This window comes from Trachemys scripta, chromosome 11, assembly GCF_013100865.1.
Source record: "Trachemys scripta elegans isolate TJP31775 chromosome 11, CAS_Tse_1.0, whole genome shotgun sequence".
Taxonomy (NCBI): domain Eukaryota; kingdom Metazoa; phylum Chordata; order Testudines; family Emydidae; genus Trachemys; species Trachemys scripta.
Window position 1 is genome coordinate 66115007 of NC_048308.1, and position 8710 is coordinate 66123716.

The 8710-nt window shown below is 43.4% G+C and overlaps 1 protein-coding gene and 1 long non-coding RNA gene across 2 annotated transcripts in view; one reads left to right on the top strand and one right to left on the bottom strand.

Annotated features, from left to right (window-relative positions):
• VWC2L (von Willebrand factor C domain containing 2 like) overlaps nt 1–8710 on the top strand; it is a 151756-nt gene that overhangs the window by 119466 nt on the left and 23580 nt on the right. The gene's annotated exons all lie outside the window — the stretch shown is intronic.
• Nucleotides 1–8710, bottom strand: part of LOC117885182 — a 31429-nt gene that overhangs the window by 2359 nt on the left and 20360 nt on the right. The window contains exon 2 of the long non-coding RNA XR_004647735.1: nt 6447–6512. This is a non-coding gene — a long non-coding RNA (uncharacterized LOC117885182). The remainder of the gene's footprint in view (nt 1–6446; nt 6513–8710) is intronic.

An 8710-nucleotide genomic window follows, 5' to 3' on the forward strand; every position in this document is an offset into this window, starting at 1 on the left:
TTCCTGAGGTGTTAATAACAGATAATGGCCCTCAGTTCATGAGAGGCTCATTTTGGCACTGCTCTTTCATAGGTCAGTTCAGCCACAGCCTGCCGATCCCTGACTATACACAGATGGGTTAGCAGCCAAGACAGAACCAATAACAAACAGGTAAATAAAGGGGAAAATGTGGAGGTTCCCAATTTGTGGTGCGCATACCACCGGTTGTCCATGAGCTTGTTGGAAGTGGGACACTAAAAACTCTTTTTAAAAATAACCCACACCCTGTCCAGTTGTCACACACACTGCAGCACACTAGAAAGGCCCATGACCCACAATGCATTCTCCTGATTGCTTTCAGCCGTAACAGCCGCTGACCATGCTGGCAGAGCAGAGGTACTTAGTGGTGTGCTCTACACAGTGGCTGCACAGACGGATGCTGTACTCACCTCGGGCACACAGCTGGGTGGCTTTCTGCTAGGCCCAGCCTTACTCAGTTCAAGCTACTGAGGTGAACGGGCAAAACATACCCAGCTCTCCTCTCGTCCAGAACAGGGCTGGCTCTGAGCAGCCACATGCAGCCCTGAGCTCAGAGAGTCCCCACACAGGAAGCTGCTGCAGGGGACGCATGGGGAAGAATTCCCTCCTGTCGCTGCAGGAAAGTTGAGAGGTGGTGATGCTTGCTCTGGTGCATAAAAAGCCTAGGCTCAGGAGAGTCACCTGACTTTTCAGCTGCTGGATGCAATTTGAGCCTGCGCCTAGCAGAGGGAGCAGTTTACCCAGCATTGCAGACAGCCCTGCTTGGGAGGGAGCCGCTGAGGCATAACATGCTGCCAGACACCCAGCCAAGTCTTTCCCACCTCCACCCTTCTTTAAGCCCCCTGCCCTGATATACATGCACATCCCCTACCAGAACGTTGTGAGGAGGTTGTGAAGGCTAGAACTATAACAGCGTTTAAAAGAGAACTGGATAAATTCATGGAGGTTAAGTCCATTAATGGCTATTAGCCAAGATGGATAAGGAATGGTGTCCCTAGCCTCTGTTTGTCAGAGGGTGGAGATGGATGGCAGGAGAGAGATCACTTGATCATTACCTGTTAGGTTCACTCCCTCTGCGGCACCTGGCATTGGCCACTGTTGGTAGACAGGATACTGGGCTGGATGGACCTTTGGTCTGACCCAGCACGGCCGTTCTTATGTTCTTAAACACCTGCCTTTTATATAAACACAGCCCTCCACGAGAACCCCACCCTCCTGCCCCGTCACACACAGACATTAACTCTACATTTTGTTTTCCCCATCAGCTACTCAAAACACTTCGTATTTTGCTTGATTGAAATTTGATAAAAGGGAAGCTAAGTGAACTGTGGCTCATCAGTGTTCAACAAAGAGCCAGCTCAGAATGAACAGGAGCTGCACACTTTCATTAGACATGTTTAAAAGCGGCAGAATGTAGTTCATCGACAGGCACCCAAACGTATCAATGTCATTGTGCGACATAGTGAATTGTTCCTGGTAATTTGTGTATCAGGAACGCCAAGTAATAATGGCTGCTTCACTGTGTTTCTTTTTGATGCACTGTCTAAATACCTGCGCGGTTTAATGTTATAGTGGAACATTTTAGCCTTCATGAGGCATTTATTTACTATTAGTAGCTGAAAGCCCATGCTAGCGCATGTGTCTGGCAGATGGGACCACCATCTGGGCCCTCTCCCTCATACAACCAATGAAATTGTGGTATGCAAATTCCCTGTAGACTAAGGGTGCTGATTGGTTGAGTTCTCGCTGCTATCACAAAGGTCTAGGACTCTTGCCTTGGCATCGATATATGCCTTACTGTAGCTTTACATGGCACAAGTGTCGTTCGTAAAGTCAAAATGGCTGAGAACTTAAAAACTGGAAAATAGCAGATTGTGATTCCCAGTTATGATTGAACCCAGTGATAAACAAAAAGAGCTCTGAACCGTATTGGTAGCTGTTTCCATCGCTTCACAACGACTCAACAGATAGTCTAGGGTTCAGTGTGACATACAAACAGAGGGGGCATCTGGAATTACTTATGTTGGCCTGTGAAGGCCTAAAATAAATGTGCATAAAAGAAGAAATTTACATATGTTATTTCTAACATAAATTCTTTAAAGAAAGTGGTATGCGAAACAATACAATTTGGGCCTCTCTATGCAGTGATTAGACTATTGCAGCGCATCTCATGGTGCTTTATTAGGCTCACCGGTCTACAGACTAATGGGTGGATAGAAAACAAAAATTAGTGCCAGGCTCTAACAAGTGTCTGGACCCAAAGTCAATCAACCCTGGAAAAATTACAAAAGACTCTATATAGTAGGAAAGTAGAACAGGAAAAATACTGTGAGTGCTACACTTATACCTTCAATGTAAGTAAGAGAGACTTCGATTTCAAGTAAAAAGGGGTAGCAACATATGTGGTTGTGATGATAGTAGCTATGCTGGCGTCACTAAGGTCATACTTAGGCTTGGAAGGATTAGATTTTTATTGGTAAATGTCAGTAAACATCGCTTTCATGGTACACATGCGCTAGTCATTTATGGTGGTTGGTTTGTTGATCTTTTGTTTTAATCGCATGTGACTTTTCTTAAAAGAAAGGCGGTGGGCACAAGAGGACTTTAGCCACTGGATTCATGGCATACTTTCCTAACCCAGTATAAACTCTCCTAACCCTGATGCTTATAAGGTGATGAGGGTTGTATTCGTGTCCTATCACACCAGGATTACAAGGCGAAGCAGATGCTTAATTGCTTTTATAATACACCTTTTCTCATTTCCCCTGCACTCTGCTCACTGACCCATCTCTGCTAGGGTCTCTGAGATGCTTCAAACAGCTGCCATTTAAATATCTCAACCGGCCACCAAAATGTTGCCTTACTGCTTCATAGGGATGCACTGAGAAGGGAGCTGGGGAGGGGGGTCTGGCCTTTAGATTTGTTTCAATAATATAGCCTGGTAGCTCAATAATAATAGCTCAATTATAGAAAATGTTTAATTAATTAAAAGTGTCTCAACTATGTGGAATCTGGTATTTAAAAGGCCACTATCAAGAGATTTTTCATAATTTTAAAAAAAGGTTACACACTGCTTCTCTGTTTATGCCCCCCCACCCATGAAAGCTTCAATGGTATCTGATTGATACTGATGTCACCCATTCCTTAGTTGTGTTGACACATAGTATTATTTCAGGGTTGTCCAGGACTGGGCTTCCTGGCAGTGACTTATGTGTGCTTTGAAAAGCAGCCTTGTCACAGAATTATATAGATTTTGGCAAACAGTGTTCCTATAAAGAACGTGTATAATAGAAAGATTAAATAGTTTGAATTTAAAAAGTTGGCACGCTTCACCTAAGAGATACTAGGCTATGACATTAGAGTAGTATGATAGAACTGGATTATAATAATAATCACCTACTGTGAGGTTCACGTTAAGAACGTAGGAAATTCCAGACTGCATGTCCTACTGTAGTCATCACTGGCTGATTCAGAAGGTGCAAGAAACCTAGTAGCATGGAGGTATATGATAACTTGAACAGTGGAAAATTTCTCCCTAAACCTTATTAGTTAGAGGTTGACTGGAACATGATAAATTATAGCCCTTCCAAAGCAAAATAATAATAATGTTTTTAAGAGTGGACCATTAATTAATTAATAATTAATAACTTGGTCTTAATAACGTGTTATTATTACTATGTGGATGGCTTGATGGATTCAAACGTCATCTGCTCGCTTCATAATAACAATCCTGCTGGGGTCCCTGGATGTCAGCTCTGTTTCTGTATTGCCACTGCATTTTTTTTTTTTTACCATTGAAGCTTTTTGAGACAAAGAACTTCCCAGGAGAATTTCTCATCAGTCGCACAAAAAAATATCTGAAATGGAGTTGGCACAGAATTGTAGCAGGCTAATAGAATGGTTTCTGTCTTGTCTGCCCACATAGCTGTATACATGTATTTTGAAGGAGGGGGGAAGGGACCAATATAAATATGTGTGCAACAAATAATTCTCTCCCCTATGTGGTGAAATGCTCGTTTTTCAGTCCATTAAGTTCAATTTAATGTATATAGCACATGTCCAGAATCAATGGGATCGTGAAGGTTTCATTTTTAATTTTACTGAGATGAAATTCAACATGCTCCTTGCTAGTGCCGGTATTTATGTAGCAAAGACAACAGGCCCCACAGGAAGCATGAGGCTAAGGTTAAAGCACTTCTAAGTCAAGATGCTATAATACCCAAAGAACCAATTTTCCATTGTTTTGCATCTTCTGGTATTTTATTGGCATGAGAGGAATTTGAGAGCAAAAAGGGTGCACTGGGACCTATTTCAGTTGCAGATGTATAATTCTTGTCTTTAAATTTCCCCTAACTTCCACTGGATTCAAGGTTACTGTGCTGGACTATTACAGTCCTGTAGACATTTGCTAATTTTATAGCTAGCCAAATAACACAGTGCATGATTGATTTCCTTCCCTCCCCTTTTCCTTTGAAAAAGAAGCACATTTACCATCAGGGTGTGAAGCCCCACAGAGTAGCTCGGCCCACACAGCATCACAAATCTATCCTGAAACACGCTACTTATATTGGTAATGTTGACAACAATATATTAAAGGAGGGCTGGATACCTTGATAAGAAGGTAACAACATTTACAAATGGGTTTTATAGCCAGTGTTCAGCCAGCACTGTTCACAAGAAAAATGGCAGTCTCTGATTCAGACAAAAATGGCATCAGCATTGCGCCATCTTAGATATAAACCAAGGTTTTGCAAAGTGGAAGGGCAAGGAGCTCAGCATCACTTTAGTGGAACTGTAGGTGGAATGGCCACTCAAGGATGAGGGGTGGGTTCATAGAGACCATCAGAGCGGGCATAATGTGGGTCAACCAGGGACAAGTCAAGGTAGCCAGGTTGATATGGAACCCAAACTTTCCACCACACACAAGTCAGGCAAACAGCTGTGAACAGTGTTCCAACCTACAGGCTAGAGTAGAGGCTGTAGGCGGAGGGGTGGCAAAAAAGGTGTATGCCCAGAACTTTCTGAACATCAGGCCTCTTTATGGCATCTTACGTTGGACACCCCAAAATTGAGGCACCCAAAGTCTCTAGTTGCTTTTGAAAATCTTGGCTTTAACAGTTGGCTTGAGTTTTGATGGCTCTTCTTGCTAGAGCAACAGGAAGTCTCTCACACTAGGTTCCTCCCACAGGCATAGGAAAGGGCTCAAACATGTTGAGACAAGTGAGCAGTAAGGTGGCTTATTGGGAAATAGACACTGTCTGAAGTTAGTAGCTGTAGTCTCCTAACATGAGCCACATTGAGCAAGCCAAATTTGGCCATTGTAAAATGGCTGAGCTGGCGAAACATTCAGATAGGAACACCATTGGGTTGCTCCTGAGGCGATGCAGTACTTCGGGGCGACATGTTACACTTGAGTGAGTATGGTTGCAATGGCACCTGCTGACTGCTCACTTGCTGGACCTTCCAGGGTTGAGTGACTCTGGGAGCCAGGCCCAGAGTGTCACAAACTGAGCTTCCAACCCCTGAGCCATCCCATGGCAGTAGCCACTTTTGAAAATGTGACCCTTTATATCCCGGTGATGATCAGATGTGCCCAGTGCTGAGGGTCACCCAGCCTGTTCTAGGTTGTTTTGTAAATGTGCACTATGCCTGCATCCCAAGGTGGGGTAGTATTTCCTTGCACAGCTGTGGCAGGGCCAGACACTGAAAGCCAATGGGACTTAGGATCCTAAGTGCCTATCACTTTTGAAAATGGCCATCTAAGTCACTAGAAATCAAAGGGAAGTAGGTGTCTAAATACCTTTAAAAATCTGGGCCTTAGTGACTTCAGCACCCATCCTGCAAACTCTGGGGCTGGCATCCTGCGAGGTGCTGGCCATTCTGGCCCTATCCAGCAAAGCACTGAAGCACACACTTAACTTTAAATGCATGAGTAATCCTATGAAAGCTAATGGGGCTACTTGCATGCTTATAGCTGGTCACAAACTTAAGTGCTTCACTGGAGCAGGCCAGAACACTCAGCATTCAGAATCGAGCTCTTGCTTAATTTTATACATTCCAGTGGGAGAAGCGACACTCTAAAAGTTAAACAGGTGCTTACTGTCAGTCTATTTAGTACACATTGGTTCCTTGCCTGCTAGAACAAACAAAGATGATTTGTTTAAATCTCCTTATACAAGAGAAAATGATTGAATACATTGCTGGAGGTACAGAGAACACATTCCTATGTGAACTCAATTCTTTCACCTGGAATTAAATGTGTAAGAGTTTCACTGCATGCATAGCCTTGGCACCAATTATTACACGACAGGCATTTATGAGGGTCAGATTATCCTTTTTCGTTATTTGATACATTTTCTGTTGTGTAACAGGATTTATCGGAATTGATGTGTGGAGCAGGTTCATTCGTTACATGGTTTATTACTCACCTGTTCATTTAAGCAGGTTCACCGTATAACTGGGGCTCTTTAGTACTCCGTGTCACGTTTTCCGAGCTGGAATAAAAATAGGCATTGGACTATAATACATCGGCACAGCTTTTCCATCTCTATGAGGCCCAAGGACATCAAAAGGAGGAAATTACTTTCACTCTCGAGCCAATGCATACAGTGGGCTCAATGGTCAGCAATTCTGGGGCGCTGCTGTAACAGGCGCTGGAGCTGTCACAGCCTCTCTCTTATTATTAAAAGCTACTAAAGGCTCTGTTATGAAGAAGCTAACACTTGGGAGCTGGGTTCAGGGAGAGAAAAGAAATTGAGCATTTTAGAAAACAAGAAAGTATTAAAATGTTCTTTCATATGACTACAGGGCCTGGGGAACAGACGTGATGGCACGAAAGTTAATGAGGCTCACAGTTACCTCGGATAAAATCAGATTTTTAGGGCCAGATCTGGCATTGATTTCAGGGGGGGCGGGCGTGGACTCTTAAACTCAATAGAAGCAATGCTAAGAATCTTCACATGAAGGACCTGTTTCTACAGGTCATATGTTAATATCCCATTTTCTACAATTGAATTACTTACAAGCAGAAATGTTACAGTATCCTAATGCTTCATTTCTTATATACATTGGTGTTAAATAACATATGTCAAGCTGAGACACAAACCTCAAAAAACCTGTGTCCTGATCAAAATGCTAGGGTGCGGATGTAAACCTAGTCATCTTCTGTAGACTATTGTTATTCTGGTGCATCATGTATATCAAAATGATTAGGGCTGAAAATTCAATATTGATATGATAGATCACATCAAAATATGGACTGAGTTAGATTATTATTAAATTAGTATGTGGCCTCTGAAAATTCCCAAAGAGCAGCAGCTGGTATAAAAATCACATTACTATTGATGCAACATATTATGGTTTGGATTATTATTATTTTTATTAACAGATTTTTCATCCTTCCTCTGCTATGGAAAGCCCATGAGATAAGGTGGATACATAATAGCAAAACAAGAGCTTTATTATCTGGGCTAATGCAGATCATTTACAAGAACAAGAGGCATTAATAAAGTTCAAGGATTAGCCATTTGCAGGAAACTGTGTTTCATATAACCGATAGGAAAAGCTCACTTTCGGGAGGAAAATGCAGTGTTAAACAAAAGTGATTTGCAAGCAAAATGGTCCGGCCATATATTATAAAACTAATAAAAGTAACAAATATGCAACCATGTAATACAGGGAATTTTTTTTTTTTTTACAAGCTTAGTCACAAATCACTTGTGCTTCATTTCCCATGGTTCATGGTGCATATATTATAAACCATCTCACAACAACATTATATCTTTATATTACTTGGTTTCTTCTGGCAGGTAGTTTATTCAGATTGTTTACTTTCTACAAATAACACGTCATATATTTTCCCTTCTCTGCAGTCTTTTTGCTTAATAAATCACTTTTGAACTGCTAAATAGTATTTTTTTTTAAATCCCTGGATCTCAAAGCATTTTACAAATGTGGACAACCATTTTTATTCCATTTTACAGATGGGGATACTGAGGAACAAAACGCTAGATTTTCAAGTGCTGAGCACGCACAGTTTGGGACCAGCTTTTCCAAAGAGCGCAGTGCCAAACAACTCCCAGGGAGACATGACCAGTTTTTCAAAAGAGCTGAAGACCTTTTCTGAAAAACTGACTACTGATTTGGGCACCAAAATAGGAGCTGAGCTCTTTTGCAAATCTGGCTGAGAGAGTTTAACTGATTTGCCAAAGATCACAACAGTAGGGTTACCATACGTCCAGTTTTTCCCGGACATGTCCAGCTTTTTGGCAATCAAACCCCCATCCGGGGGGAATTGCCAAAAAGCCGAACATGTCCGGGAAAATGCCAGCCAGGTACTTCCCCTCCTGCGGCTGCTCTGCTCCTCCCCTGACTCTTCGGCTCTGTTTAAGAGCCGAGCGCTACGGGCTTTGGGCAGCTCCCATGCCTCCGGACCCTGCGCCGCCAGAGCCCAGGAGGGGAAGTGCCCGGCCGGGGGCGCAGGGTCTGGAGGCATAGGGGCTGCCCGAAGCCCAAGCGCTACCGGCTTCACAGTTTGCCGGGCAGCCTCCAGACCCTGCGCCCCCAGCTGGGCACTTCCCCTCCCGGGCTCCAGCTGTGCTGGGGAAGCGCCGGCTGGGGGCGCAGGGTCTGGGGGCTGCCCGGCAAACCGTGAAGCCGGTAGCGCTCGGGCAGCCCTTTTCACGTGGCTGGG